Here is a 15,236-nt window from a genome sequence, read left to right as displayed (position 1 = left end):
CAGTCTATTCTGAACACCTCACACCTCACAATATTATTTTTAGTCCTAAAATTTGCACCGAGGTCGCTGGATGACTAAGCTAAGCGATCCTAGTGGCCGACACAAACACCTGGCCCATCTAGGAGTGGCACTGCAGTGTCACGCAGGATGGCCCTTCCAAAAAACACTCCCCAAACAGCACATGATGCAAAGAAAAAAAGAGGCACAATGAGGTAGCTGTGTGAGTAAGATAAGCGACCCTAGTGGCCGACACAAACACCTGGCCCATCTAGGAGTGGCACTGCAGTGTCACGCAGGATGGCCCTTCCAAAAAACACTCCCCAAACAGCACATGACGCAAAGAAAAAAAGAGGCGCAATGAGGTAGCTGTGTGAGTAAGATAAGCGACCCTAGTGGCCGACACAAACACCTGGCCCATCTAGGAGTGGCACTGCAGTGTCACGCAGGATGGCCCTTCCAAAAAACACTCCCCAAACAGCACATGACGCAAAGAAAAAAAGAGGCGCAATGAGGTAGCTGTGTGAGTAAGATAAGCGACCCTAGTGGTCGACACAAACACCTGGCCCATCTAGGAGTGGCACTGCAGTGTCACGCAGGATGGCCCTTCCAAAAAACACTTTTCATTTTTCTAGCGAGAGGCTGAGTGCTTCCATCCTCATGTGAAGCTGAACCACTAGCCATGAACATAGGCCAGGGCCTCAGCCGTTCCTTGCCACTCCGTGTGGTAAATGGCATATTGGCAAGTTTACGCTTCTCCTCCGACAATTTTATTTTAGATTTTTGAGTCCTTTTTTTACTGATATTTGGTGTTTTGGATTTTACATGCTCTGTACTATGACATTGGGCATCGGCCTTGGTAGACGACGTTGCTCGCATTTCATCGTCTCGGCCATGACTAGTGGCAGCAGCTTCAGCACGAGGTGGAAGTCGATCTTGATCTTTCCCTATTTTTGGAACCTCAACATTTTTGTTCTCCATATTTTAATAGGCACAACTAAAAGGCACCTCAGGTAAACAATGGAGATGGATGGATACTAGTATACTTATGGATGGACGAGCGACTGCCGACACAGAGGTAGCTACAGCCGTGGTCTACCGTACTGTGTCTGCTGCTAATATAGACTGGATGATAATGAGATAAAATTAAAATATATATATATATATATCACACTAGTACTGCAGCCGGACAGGTATATATTATGTAATGACGGACCTGCTGGACACTGTCTGTCAGACTCAGCACTGCAGACTCCTAAAGTAAGCTACTAGTATCAAGAAGATAGAAAATAAAAAAACCACGGGTAGGTGGTATACAATTATGGATGGACGAGCGACTGCCGACACAGAGGTAGCTACAGCCGTGGACTACCGTACTGTGTCTGCTGCTAATATAGACTGGATGATAGTGAGATAAAATTAAAATATATATATATATCACACTAGTACTGCAGCCGGACAGGTATATATTATGTAATGACGGACCTGCTGGACACTGTCTGCAGAATGCGTTTATAAAAACACCACACGACGAGTGTTTAACTTTTTCAGGCAGACAATCACAATATACTGGTGGTCAGCAGACAATCACAATACTGGTGGTCAGTGGTCACTGGTCAGTCACACTGCCAGTGGCACTCTGGCAGCAAAAGTGTGCACTGTACTTAAAATATGTACTCCTGCTATAACTGCTCCCCAGTCTCCCCCACAATTAAGCTGTGTGAGCAGTGAGCACTCAGCAGTCAGATAATGATATACAGTATATGATGCAGCACACTGGGCTGAGCACAGATATGGTATGTGTGACTGTGTCACACTGTGTATCGTTTTTTTTCAGGCAGAGAACGGATTAATTAAACTGGTGGCACTGGTCACTGGTCACACTATCAGCAGCAAGTAGTACTCCTCCTATATGCTCCCCAAAATTTGTGTCTCTCTCTAGTACTCTAGTCACTCTAAACGGAGAGGACGCCAGCCACGTCCTCTCCCTATCAATCTCAATGCACGTGTGAAAATGGCGGCGACGCGCGGCTCCTTATATAGATTCCGAGTCTCGCGATAGAATCCGAGCCTCGCGAGAATCCGACAGCGGGATGATGACGTTCGGGCGCGCTCGGGTTAACCGAGCAAGGCGGGAAGATCCGAGTCGCTCGGCCCCGTGTAAAAAACCCTGAAGTTCGGGCGGGTTCGGATTCCGAGGAACCGAACCCGCTCATCTCTAATTGAGACAAGATGTATGAGGACACATCTGTACATAGCAACTGACAACTATTCTTATACAGTACATAGCAAATGACTGCTATTCTCCTAAAGTACATAGCAAGTAATAGTATGTAACCGATATTCTACATAAGCACCATTCTCCTGCATAGCAAAACACTGCTATTCCACATAGAAAATTACTGCACTCATTGTGGCTACGCCTAATTGGTGGTGCGAATAGGATGCCGCAAAGCGTACACATGCATATATTCGAACCCGCAAATATATTGATGGGTCGCGGGTGCGAATAGGTGCAGACAGACGCAGCTAGTCATTATCACAATGGGTATGCACGTGTGTACGTATCACGGCAACGATGAGCCTGTCTACATCTGTATTTACAGGCAAGTACTTATCCATCATGCAATACAATCAGGAAACCATCTGCAAACCGGATTGGGACACCGGGACAGTGGACCACTTTCCGCTGTGCTGGGCTGGGTACAACTGGACTGGGCTGGACCCCTCTCTCAACAGTGACCCCGCTTTCTGCTGGACCGGGCTGGAACTCCAGCTCAAGTTGCCACCATCTCAATAAAATTCACCCGGGGTCATTAATATATTTTGGTTATAATGAACTACACTACCAGATACACGGAAGTGGGATGTGGTTGCCATTCTGACGTACCAGATGCCAGTGGTCTGGAGACCAGCGCCAGAATCCCGACAGCTAGGAGAATGCCATGCCAACAGCTGACATCACTAATGTCAGTATCAGTGGGGAGGATTAGGGTTAGGCTGTAGGAGGGAGAGGTTAAGGTTAGGATGCAAGAAGGTAGGGTTAGGCTGCAGGGCAGAATTAGACTGTGGGATGGGAGGGTTAGGGTGAGGGAGGGGGAAGGGAGAATACTTACCCTAAAAGATTTGGGATCCTGGATGTCAGAATGCTAGTATCGGTCTTCTGACCACTGGTATTCTAAGTGCCAGGAACCCATACCCAACACTTTAGAAACAATATCATTGCACAATACATCAACAAAGACCATTGCTAGAGAACTAGTACATATCTTTAGCAGGTCGGGAAAACCTAAGGAAAACCTGATTGACCAGAGTACCTCATTTATGTCAAAAATCTTTAAAAAATGATGCCGTCTGTTTGAAATTACTCAGTTAAGAACCTCTGTTTATCACTCCCAGCTGATGGGTTAGTGGAAAGATTTAACCAGGGCTTAAAGTAGTCCTGGAGAAGTGGTGGATCCCCCCTCCTATTAGGCAAAGCCAAGGCTAGTGCTAGGGATTAGGCACCTCCCTAGTTGCAAAAAAAGGTGTCATCTCACAAGGAAGGGGTGTGGTCCAACAATAGTACCCCCAATTCAAAGTAGACACACAGTAGAACAAACTTATTCACAATACAACGCAAGTAGTGCCACTGATTCATATTTCACCACATAGAAGTGCCCCTTATTCACATTACGAGACACAGCAGTATCCAGTATTCACATTTTGTCGCTCAGTGGTCTCCCTTATACCCTTATACACACTACCTACAGTAGTAGTGCCCCTTACACATAATGCCCACAATAGAAGTGTCCCTTACACATAATGCCCACAATAGAAGTGTCCCTTACACAAAATGCCCACAGTAGTGCCCATTAAACACATACTGTAATGCCCACAGTAGTAGTGCCCCATAATGCCCACAGAAGTGCACCGTATACACATCTGTCTCTGTCACTCCAACAGTTCACTTCCCATGTCCCTCCAGCAGCTCCATGCTCTGTGTCCCTCCAGCAGCTTCCCAAAATCTCTGTGTCCCTCTAGCCCCCTCTTACCTTGCCTTCAGTATGCACAGAGCCTGCTCCTCTTCGTGGCTCTTCTTCACTTCAGCTGTAATGACGGAAGCTGCTGGGACCTGAAGAGGGGATGAATGCCTTCCGAAAGACACAGCACATTTGAGTACCAGGAGCAGCGGGCTGCAGGCGGAGGCACATGGAGCCACCAGGACCTGAGGAAGTGGGAGGTTGCTGCAGTTTATCAGTGACACTAGCGCCACGTACATCATCTATTGTGGGCATGCTTCTCTGTTGGAATAACTGGGCAGGGCCATGGTGGAGTCGGAACTAATTCCACCTACAGGTGGTGGAACTCAGTTATCCCCCCTTCTTTAACCCTCGGGTGTAACAAACCTTTAAAAAACATGCTAAAGAAAGTGGTGGATAAAGATGTAAGAGATTGGGAATATTTACTATTGTATTTATTGCTGACCATAAGAGAGGTTCCCCAATACTCCACAGAGTTTTCACCTTTTGATTTGTTGTACGGGAGACACCAAAGGGGTATACTGGACATTGCCAAAGAGACATGAGGGGGTCAATCCAGTCCGTATAAAGCTATTATTGAGCATGTTTCTCAGATGACGAAAGGATTGCTGCAGTGGTGCCAATAGGGAGAGAGCACTTGGAACAGGCACAGCAGGTGTACAATTGCAAAACCCAGTTACGTGTCTTTGCTACTGGGGACAGAGTACTTGTTTTGGTTCCCACAGTAGAAAGTAAACGTTTGGCTAAGTTCCAAAGACTCTTTGAAATCCTGTAAAAAGTAGGGTACATTCAGTGGCAAACGCAGGATTTCTAGAGGGGGGTTTCCAATGTAATCCACAGTCTACCACTCTGCAGAACATGGAATACAGTATTAATATGTAACATTATAGATGGTCTATAGTATAGACTGTATCAAACATTTAAATAATATAAATAAGATAAGTGGTCATGAAAAAGGTTAAACATACTATAATAAATAAATACGCCAACACACTGGAACCAGTACTACACTTTCTAAGAACACATTCTTCCACCTCATGATAAGGCTCCTGTCTCATCTTCCTAGTAGCTGCTCTCTGGTCCAGTGCACTGATTCAGTGCTCAGATCCACACACAGCAAACTTGATAGAAGCTGCTACCACTGGGCATGTGTAGCAGCTCCACTCTGTCTCTTAACTTACATGATGTGGCAGCAGCTCTAGTAATCGTATGATATACCGTTGCTATTGTCAAAATTTGAGCCAATTGCCAAGAGAAGGGGGGTATCCGGGCAGCCACAACCCCTACCCCCGTGTTTGCCTATGACATTAATTTCTAAAGTGTACCATCCTGGGGAAATAAAGCTAGAACAGATCTACCATGTAAATCTTATAAAAACTTTTTAAGGATAGAGCAGCTATGTCAGCCATCCGAGTCCCTGCAGTAAATTCAGTGTATTTGGTTGCCGAAGTAACAAGAGCTAAAACTGTTCAACAACAGGAGGTTAAAGAATTTCTCATAAGAAATCGAGTTTTGTTTTAAGATTAATATTGGGTAAAACAACAATCATTAAATATGACATAATCACTGACCTCGGAGTTAAGGTTAACCTAAAGCCCTATAGAATACCAGAAGCCCAATGGGAATCAGTGTCCAAAGAAATTTAAAAAATGTCAGAGCTGGGAGTAATTGAAGAGTCACATAGTAATTGGTCAATTCCAATTGTGCTTATTCCAAATTCGGACGGGAGTTTGCGCTTCTACAATGATTTCCATAAGTTGAATAATGTGTAGAAGTTCGATGTCTACCCAATGCCTTGGGTGGATGAACTTATTGAAAGACTAGGAACAGCATGGTATTTGACCACTCTAGACTTAACCAAACGATATTGGCAAGTGCAGAGAATTACAAAGAAAAGACAGCTTTTTCTGCACTGATGGGTTGTTACAATATAAGATGTTGTCACCTTTCAAAGGATGATGTATAGATTTCTAAGGCCTCATAGACAGTATGCTGCTGCTTATCTGGATGATGCAGTCATCTAGAGTCCTGATTGACAGTCTCGCTTACCCAGAGTACAAGCATTGTAAAAATGTTGTCTAGTGATGGAAAAAATAAAGTACCCTGGATACACCATTGGCAGAGGTTTGATAAAGCCCGAATTTAATAAAATTGAGGCAATACAAAATTGTTCACAACCTCTAAATAAGAAGCAGGTAAGGGCATTTTTAGAAATCACAGAGTATTATAGAAGGTGTATACCCAATTTTGCCACCCTTGCAGTCCTACTGTCATAGCTTACCAAAGGCAACCAGAAAGTTCTGGTTAAATGGAGCCCTGAAGCAGAAAAGGGGTTTCAGGAGTTGAAAGTAGCATTGAATACTCCTGACTTTCAAAGGGAATTTGTGGAGCAAACTGATGCATCGGATGTACAGTAAGGAGGTATTGTCTTGCCCCAGAACAAAGAGCGTGAAGAACATACTCATATTTACTTGAACAGAAAGTTAAATATACACGAGAGAAACTATGCCACTGTTGAGAAAGTGGGCATTAGAAATTCTCAGGTACTACTTGCTGGGAAGAAAATTCAGGTTGATCACTTGTCATGCATCATTGGAATGGATGTATGAGAATAAAGACAGCAATGGGAGAATAGCAAGGTAGATCTTGGCTTTACAAAACTTTACATTTTCAGAAGAACATTGGCCCTCATTCCGAGTTGTTCGCTCGCTAGCTGCTTTTAGCAGCATTGCAAACGCTAGGCCGCCGCCCTCTGGGAGTGTATTTTAGCTTAGCAGAATAGCGAACGAAAGATTAGCAGAATTGCTAATAAATATTTTCTTGCAGTTTCTGCGTAGCTCCAGACCTACTCCTAGATTGCGATCAGCTCGGTCAGTTTAGTTCCTGGTTTGACGTCACAAACACGCCCTGCGTTCAGCCAGCCACTTCCCCATTTCTCCAGACACTCCCACGTTTTTCCCTGACATGCCTGCGTTTTTTAGCACACTCCCGGAAAATGCTCAGTTACCACCCAGAAATGCCCCTTTCCTGTCAATCACTCACCGATCAGCAGTGCGACTGAAAAGCGCCGCACGAACAACAGCAAATCTACTAAGTTTTGTGTAAAATAACTAAGCGCATGCGCTCTGCGTACCATGCGCATTTAGCAACAAATCGCAGCATAGCGAAAATCGGCAACGAGCGAACAACTCGGAATGACCACCATAGGCCAGTAAGCCAACCAGTCAATGCAGATGCATTGTCACGTGTGTTTTGTTTGGGGGCTGAAGTTGTTCTGCCCCACAGGTTGAAACAAAGGAGGGCCATATGTAATAGAAGCACTGGTAAAGTGATAAACGGGAGATGTTTGTCCCAGGTTTTTGCCCTTTGTATTTATGTAAAAGCCGGATAAGAGTTCCTAGGGTATGGATGTGAGAGAGAAGGGAGGGATCCATCCATGAGGCCCATTTCTGGTCATTACACCATCAGCCTAAGAGCTTTCTTTTTAGTACCTGCATCTGTAAGAGGCTGATAGAAAGATGTGACAGGACTCAGCTCAGGGTCTCACTACCTGGAAAAACAGGCAGCAGGCCTGTTATGAGACACTGTGAGTTACTGACTGTAAGTATTGTGCATAAGCCTGTGTTTTTGATAGGGGCATTAGGTCCTACCATTTTGAGAGAGGAATTCTATTATGTTTAGTTGGTGCCCATACGGGCTAGAATGTATTTTTATGTTTTGTTTTTGTACTGCACCATAAAACTAGCCAACCTGGGCACATATATTTTTTGTGAAATTCACGAAAGATGGCTCTTGATTGCTAATGTTCTGCCTGAGAACGGGGTAGCCAAAGTGAAATTGTCCCTACATCTTGCCTAAATGTTAGTTTTTGCATTATTTTGTGATTCTTCCTATTAACCATTCTTTGAAGATGTGTTGCGTATCACTGCTGATGACCATCGTAATGGCCCTTCTGTGATACTGTAACTTGCCTATACAAAGCATATTTGCCACAGGTACTCAGCACCGTAAAAGGGTAACCTTCCACCTCATGTAGAGGGGGATTACGGTCATTAGATCGACAAGACTTAGGTCGACAGTCATTAAGTCGACCACTATTGGTCGACATGCATTAGGTCAACATGGTCATTAGGTTGACATGTACTAGGTCGACATGGAAAAGGTCGACACAGGTTTTTAAATTTTTTTTTACTTTTTCATACTTTACAATCCACGTGGACTACGATTGGGAATAGTAACCTTGCCCGAAGCATGGCGAGCGAAGTGAGCCATGCGAGGGGACACGGTTCACTAACTGGAGTTTACTATTATTGTACGAAGAAAATGACACCAAAAAAAGTAAAAAAAAACACCTCATGTCTACCTTTTCCATGTCGACCTAGTACATGTCGACCTAATGACCATGCCAACCTAGTGACCATGTTGACCAATAGTGGTCGACCTAATGACTGTCAACCTAAGTCTTGTTGACTTAATGACCCATACCCGTAGAGGGGGTGCGGCACCAGGATGAAGAACATTGCCGGGATTATCCTAGAAAGGATGGTCAGGGCATCTATATAGACTACAAGCCAGAGAGTCATTTGAATGTTCTACTGGCTGCAGAGTGCAGCTTCATCTTTGGATCAAGCTTATTAAGATGCCATATTTTTTGTCCGGGATTCCTCCTTGAAGTCTGGACACAAGAGATAACGTTTGTTTTTGTTTTTTTGTTGTTGTTTGTTTTATCTAATTTTTTTTTTTTACGCCATCTTATACACCTGCAGGAAAAGCATCTTGCTTTAGTTAGTCTGACCTAAACTGATGCATATTGCTACACATCGCCAGTGAATCCTATATCACTGGCAGTGATGTAGTATTCACACACCAAACTGCTGGATAGTAAAACCTGTAGTTTGGAGATGGAAACTACTAGCTACGTGCTTACTTACCAAATGTCACACATTTTGCCGGACAGTCCCAATTTTTGAAGACTGTAAAGTGATCCTGTGATTAAGATGTTCATCCAGATACCCGATGGGGTTGGGAAGTATACTGCTACATGCTGTGGAGACAGGTGTCCACGGGTGTGTATCATCAAATCAACAGTGTCTAGGTCGACAATGTTTAGGTCGACCACTATAGGTCGACAGGGTTGGAAGGTCGACAGGGTTTCTAGGTCGACGTGTGCTAGGTCGACAGGCCAAAAGGTCGACATGAGTGTTTTGGTGTGTGTTTTTGTGTCGTTTTCTGCGTACAGTGACCGGGAAGACGAATTAGTGCACCTTGTCCCCTCGCATGGCTCGCTTTGCTTGTCATGCTTCGGGCAAGGCAGATTACCGTTCCAATCGTAGTCCACGTGGATCATTAAGTATGAAAAAGTTCAAAAAAAGAAAAAAGTGTGAAAAACTCACGTCGACCTTTTGACCTGTCGACCTAGCACATGTTGACCTAGAAACCCTGCCGACCTTCCAACCCTGTCGACCTAATGACTGTCGACCTAAACATTGTCGACCTAGACAGTGTCGATCTTTAGACCGGGTCCCGGTGTCCACAGCGTGTAGCGTTTAAAAAAAAACAAATAGTATTTCTCTTTTTAAAAACTCCCATTAGGGACATACCCCCGATGTGCAGCAGCCTTGTCTCCCATCCCAATGCCAGGACATCCTATGTTTGGTGCTACAATAGTTATCTGTAGGAGAATGGATTATCTCCAATCCTGTACCCAGAACCACCTTAGTATTGTTCATTAAAACAATTTCGTAAGCTGTCTAAAATCTGAGGTCTACAACCCCAATTAAGAATACCTGTTCTACTTCAGGTATTGTACAATGTATTAATATAAGAATGATTGTTAAAGTAAAAGGATTGAAGCTAACTTCTTAAGACTAATTTACAGTACACTCAGGTTACAATGGGCAGACTAGATGGGCCAAGTTGCTCTTATCTGGCGTTAAAATTCTATGTCAAAATTCTCACACTTAGGGCCTGATACAGGGATGGACGCAGTGTCGATGTCACATACAGTACAAGCAGCCTATGTGTTAAGTCTGCACATGCGTCTGAGTCGCGTTGCGCATTTTCCAGCAAGTTATAGTAGATTGATTATTAGGCTGTGAGCAGAATCAGCCTTCTGAGACGTAACTTAGGGGGACATGTACTAAGCAGTGATAAAAGTGGAGAAGTGAGCCAGTGGAGAAGCTGCCCATGGCAACCAATCAGCTGCTCTGTATACGTATATAGTATGCAAATTCTAAATGTTAATGTCAATCCTGATTGGGCGCCATGGGCAGCTTCTCCACTGACTCACTTCTCCACTTTTATGACTGCTTAGTACATGTCCCCCTTAGGCAGCTGCCAGTACCTGTTCCAGAGGCTTCCATGGATAACTGAATCCGGCCTTAAACATGTACATATTTTAGTCACTATTTACAACATGTAGGTGTACAATTTTGTAATAATATATGAAATAAAAATGCTCAAAAGAAAATAAAAATACATAAAACAAAAAAACAGTTTACTGATATTGTCACATGTGCATTCACCAGATCAGCAGCAGAAGTGCATGCTTAACGACTTACAGTAATATCAGACTTCAGGTCATTTCCAGAGAGGCAACCTGATTTGAGCTGTGGGAGGGGCATGGTGCCATGATCTCGATGGCTACTTTCAGATGGAATTAACCGTTGCGGATATGGAGACATTGTCACATATGAAGCTTCGAGGCGCTCTCTGGTCAATCCTACTTCCCGGCCATGCATCCCACTTTATTAATTCACATGTGGAGTGTCAAAAAAGCAGTATAATGACAAGGGTTAGCTATTACTTCATTGGCAGCTCTTCACTCCTATAATGGGTGCAAGCTGTGCAAGACACATGGGCCTCTGGGTTCAGGGGGGTTCACATCACACAACCTGCATCAATATCTTTAGTACTTACCTCTATGGAGTCCCACATCAGCAGCGCTGCACAAATCACTGGGAAAATTTGCGCCTGTGCAGTTTAAAAATCACTGTAAAATGGCCCCCGCACTATTTCCTAGATGGAGACTGCACACGGTCCCCTTGTCACTTAATAGACACCTGCCTACAGCTTCTTACTGTATCTGAGCTGCTGTTCCAACAAAAATGTTTTGAAAATTTGCTACAAAGAAGTTATAATTAACAGGGCCTATTTCTCAATAATGAAAAAAAGGCCTTTCAGTGATCTAATTCGCAAACTACTTGGATAAATGGCACACGTGAATTTGTCCTGATTTACGTATTAGGCCAGGGCTGCTCGTTAGCCCCAGTCTGTTCCCTCCCCTGTCACCATGGTTGCACTGCTCACACTTTCTGGGTGGCAGTTAATAAGTTGTATACAGAGAGGTCTAAATAAAACTCTAAAATGACATAGCATTATTGAGAGAAATTGGTGGAGTTACTATTCAGATGATTTATTTAAAATTAGCTGTAACGTAGTGGGGATGTAGGGGAACTGTCTGAGATACATAATACCTATGAAAACATTTTATGGGTGTATTTTATTATAAGCAAAAAGAGCTTTCGTCTATTAATCAAAGTCACCTTTACGATGAAGACAAACGTCGTCTATCGCAGGTAGTATCCTTCATCGGGGCACATCTGAATGCGGGGGCCGGCCTCCGATGGCAAAATCCATCTCAGTCATAGGTACCTGTATTAAAAAATATTTTTATTATTTTTTTGATATTTGTTGTTTCTATATTTTTTTTCCTTAATAAAAAAAAAAGTTTATTCAAAGATTGTGGTGGGTATTCTGTGATTTGCGATTTCCTCCCTTGCCCACCCTTTTTCTTTTCTGTACCCCTCCCCTTCTATGTATTTTTTTTTTCTCGCACAAACTTTAATAAAAACTTTTGGCGGGAAAAAAAGTTTGTGGGTATTCTAGAGCTCAATGGTTTGCTGTTTTGAAAAGTTTATTCTTAAAACTTTTGCAAACAAGATTTAAAGTAAATAAATTGAAACCCTACACAAAAAGTGCACCATACTAGCTTGATGAATTATGCAGTGCACCAAATCTCAGGATAGTTTTTCTCTAATGTGCCCAGACTTCCCCACAGTAACATCATTAATACAAACCTAGAAGAAAGCATACTAACCTAACTTTGCTGATCTGAGAAATATCTTTACCTCAATCAAAGCTAAAAATTTGAAATGCACAGTTTGGTATTTAGCCAGTGTTTATTATGCCATTGTATAATGGATGTTTTATAAGTTGAATGTACATGTAATGTATTAGAAAGTACAATGGCTTCTTCACTTCAGGGTCTTTGATGTCCTATTTTTGAGACCTAAAATTGCAGTTAGATTTGGACCTGTAATTTAGCTGTCTTCTTGCATAACATCTCAAGGTCAGGAGAGGAACTGACTAGGATGTCACATGACACACAGCAATTTTCAATATACTGCTTAATTTCCAGCTGTTTACTTGGTCAGTATAGTATTAATGTACCAGCTTGAAAGGACTATTTTAACTCTTTTAGTGCTATTTAGATTTTAAGTAATATAGTAAGTCATAAATAAATAAAAACGTATAATAGTCATTTGTTATTTGACCTTTAATAAGCATGAAGCAGCGTAATGTAAAAAAAACATCCTCAATAATGCTTATATGGTTGCACCAATACATGCATGACTGCTCACCGTTACAGAACAAACCCAAAAGCCGTGGGTCACTGATGTTGTAGTTTAACATGTGATAAAGAGGCTTAAAGTGTATTTAGTGTTCATAGGTTATCTTAGAACATTTCTATCAGAGTTATGCTGCTTTCAGATCGCAAATGCCGGATCCTACCCGGTAAGAGAAACGTGTCCTTACCGGGTGGGATCCGGCATTTGCTCTCCTCTGCTGGCTTTCCGACCTGGCAATATACCGGGTCGGATGCCATAGCAGCGGGGGGCGCAGCAGCAGCAGGGGCGGGGGTGGAGGCGGCGCTGGGAGATGAGCTCATCTCCTGCGCCGCCTCTCCCTATGCTGTGAATGGGAGCCGTGTCGCATCGGAACGGCTCCTATTCACACTGCACCTGACCCGGTATTCAACCCGGTAATAACCCTTCTTTTTAACCGGGTTGAATTACCGGGTCAGGCGACCCGCTAATTCGGGAAAGGCGCTTTCACATCGCACACTGACCCGTTTCGACACGGCAATATACCGTGTCGATACCGGGTTATTTGTGCGATGTGAAAGGGGTATAACTAAAAAGGCAATCAGGTACAGTGAGAGATTTTGGGTGAATTCTCTTGTTTTTTTTTTTTAAAGTAGCAATGATTTACATGGCAAAATCAACCTGGGGGTAAATTTACTAAGGTGGGAATTTTTTTAGAACTAGTGATGTTGCCCATAGCAACCAATCAGATTCTACTTAACATTTATCAAGCTGCTTCTAGAAGATAATAGATAGAATCTGATTGGTTGCTATAGGCAACATCACCAGTTCTAAAAAACTCCCACCTTAGTAAATTTCCTATCCGTTTGATAGATAGACAGTGTCTAGTTAGACAGTCAATAGATAGACACCATATATTAGACAGACATTAGGTCGACAGGGTCAAAAGGTCGACAGGGTCAAAAGGTCGACATGAAAAAGGTCGACAAGTCAACAGGTTGACAAGTCAAAAGGCCGACATAGTCAAAAGGTCGACATGAAAATGGTCGACATAAAAAAGATAGACACATTTTTTTTTTATTTTTATGTAACATGTTTTTGGACTATTTCATACTTTCTCTATCCATGTCGGCATAGAGTTGGTTATAAACCTTGTGGCGAGCGCAGCGAGCCACCGTGCCCGAAGCGTGGCGAGCGAAGCATGCCCCGCAAGGGTATGCCTTTCTACAATTGGGGGTCCCAGATGACAAAACTATCCACACAGACCACAAAAATGCAAAAAAACATGGAGTCTACCTTTTTCATGTCGACCATTTTCATGTCGACCTTTTGACCCTGACGACCTTTTGACATGTCGACCTTTTGACCTGTCGACCTTTTCATGTCGACCTTTTCACCCTTTTGACCCTGTCGACCTAATGTCTGTCTAACACATGGTGTCTATCTATTGACTGTCTAACTAGACACTATCTATCTTTCATACCGGAACCAGTAAATTTACCCCCTGGTTTTGCCATGTAAATGATTGCCACTTTAAAAAAACAAGATAATTCTCCCCAAATCTCTCACTATCTGATTCTCACACCATATTACATTCCCCCCCACAGTGTTCTGTATAATAACAGGTTATAGCAGGCCCTGAGCTGCCCCTGCCCCAGCACATGTTACATTGTCATGTAATAGAAGATGGGGCAGGGAGCTTAGCGCTCACCTTTCACTGTAGGGCACCGATCGCACACTCCTAGTTACAGCCTTGATAATCGGACCTGGCGTATCTATAATGGGGGCAGTTGAGGTTGATGCCCAGACCGAATGCCCTGCACCCATTTCTGTAATACTCACCTCTTCGGAGTCCCCGTTGTTAGCAGCAACAGAGCACAAATGACCAGGAAAATTGTGCAGTGACCATTTTCACGACATATTGGACATACGCGGTAAAGAAATCGCGCATACGCATTAGAGTATGAGCTTCCAGTGTCCAGAGTCCACACAGCGCAGCCAGGTGGAGAGGAGGGACCCAGACGGAGGCTACACACAGGTCTCCTCCTCTCTTAAAACGCCCCTGCCTCAGTAATATTTAATTAAATGAGCTCTACCTATGCTATAGTAATTACAGTTTAAAAATTGTTTATTGTCATCTACTGGTGTCACGAAAGTAGCAATATATTAAAATGACTTTACCTAATATCCATGGGCATTATGCTTTCTACATATAACCAATCCATAGTTTTAATTACGGGGTGTAGTATGTTTCCTCGACACTTGGGTTCCCGGCGCCCAGCATACCGGCGCTGGGATCCCGACCGACGGAATTCTGGCAGCGGGGCGAGCGCAAAAGAGCCCCTTGCAGACTCGCTGCGCTTGCCACTCTGCGGGCATGGTAGCGCTACGCGTGCCACACTATTTATTCTCCCTCCAGGGGTGTTGTGGACACCCTAAGAGAGAGAATACTTGTCAGTATACCAGTGGTCGGGATTTTGGCGTCGGTATGGTGAGCGCCGTGATCCCGACAGCCGGTATATCAAGTGCCACCCTTAATTACAAATACCTTTCATAATGTAGGCGATGCCCACAGTTATTACTTCTAAAATGTAAGTTCTTTAAAATTAGT

The 15,236-nt window shown here is 43.5% G+C and overlaps 1 long non-coding RNA gene across 1 annotated transcript in view; it reads right to left on the bottom strand.

The window, feature by feature from the left end:
• Positions 1-15,236, bottom strand: part of LOC134972046 (uncharacterized) — a 119,396-nt gene that overhangs the window by 45,953 nt on the left and 58,207 nt on the right. The window contains exon 3 of the long non-coding RNA XR_010190269.1: positions 11,564-11,672. This is a non-coding gene — a long non-coding RNA (uncharacterized LOC134972046). The remainder of the gene's footprint in view (positions 1-11,563; positions 11,673-15,236) is intronic.

This window comes from Pseudophryne corroboree, chromosome 1 (genome assembly GCF_028390025.1).
Source record: "Pseudophryne corroboree isolate aPseCor3 chromosome 1, aPseCor3.hap2, whole genome shotgun sequence".
Taxonomy (NCBI): domain Eukaryota; kingdom Metazoa; phylum Chordata; class Amphibia; order Anura; family Myobatrachidae; genus Pseudophryne; species Pseudophryne corroboree.
This window is presented reverse-complemented; position numbering and strand designations above follow the sequence as displayed.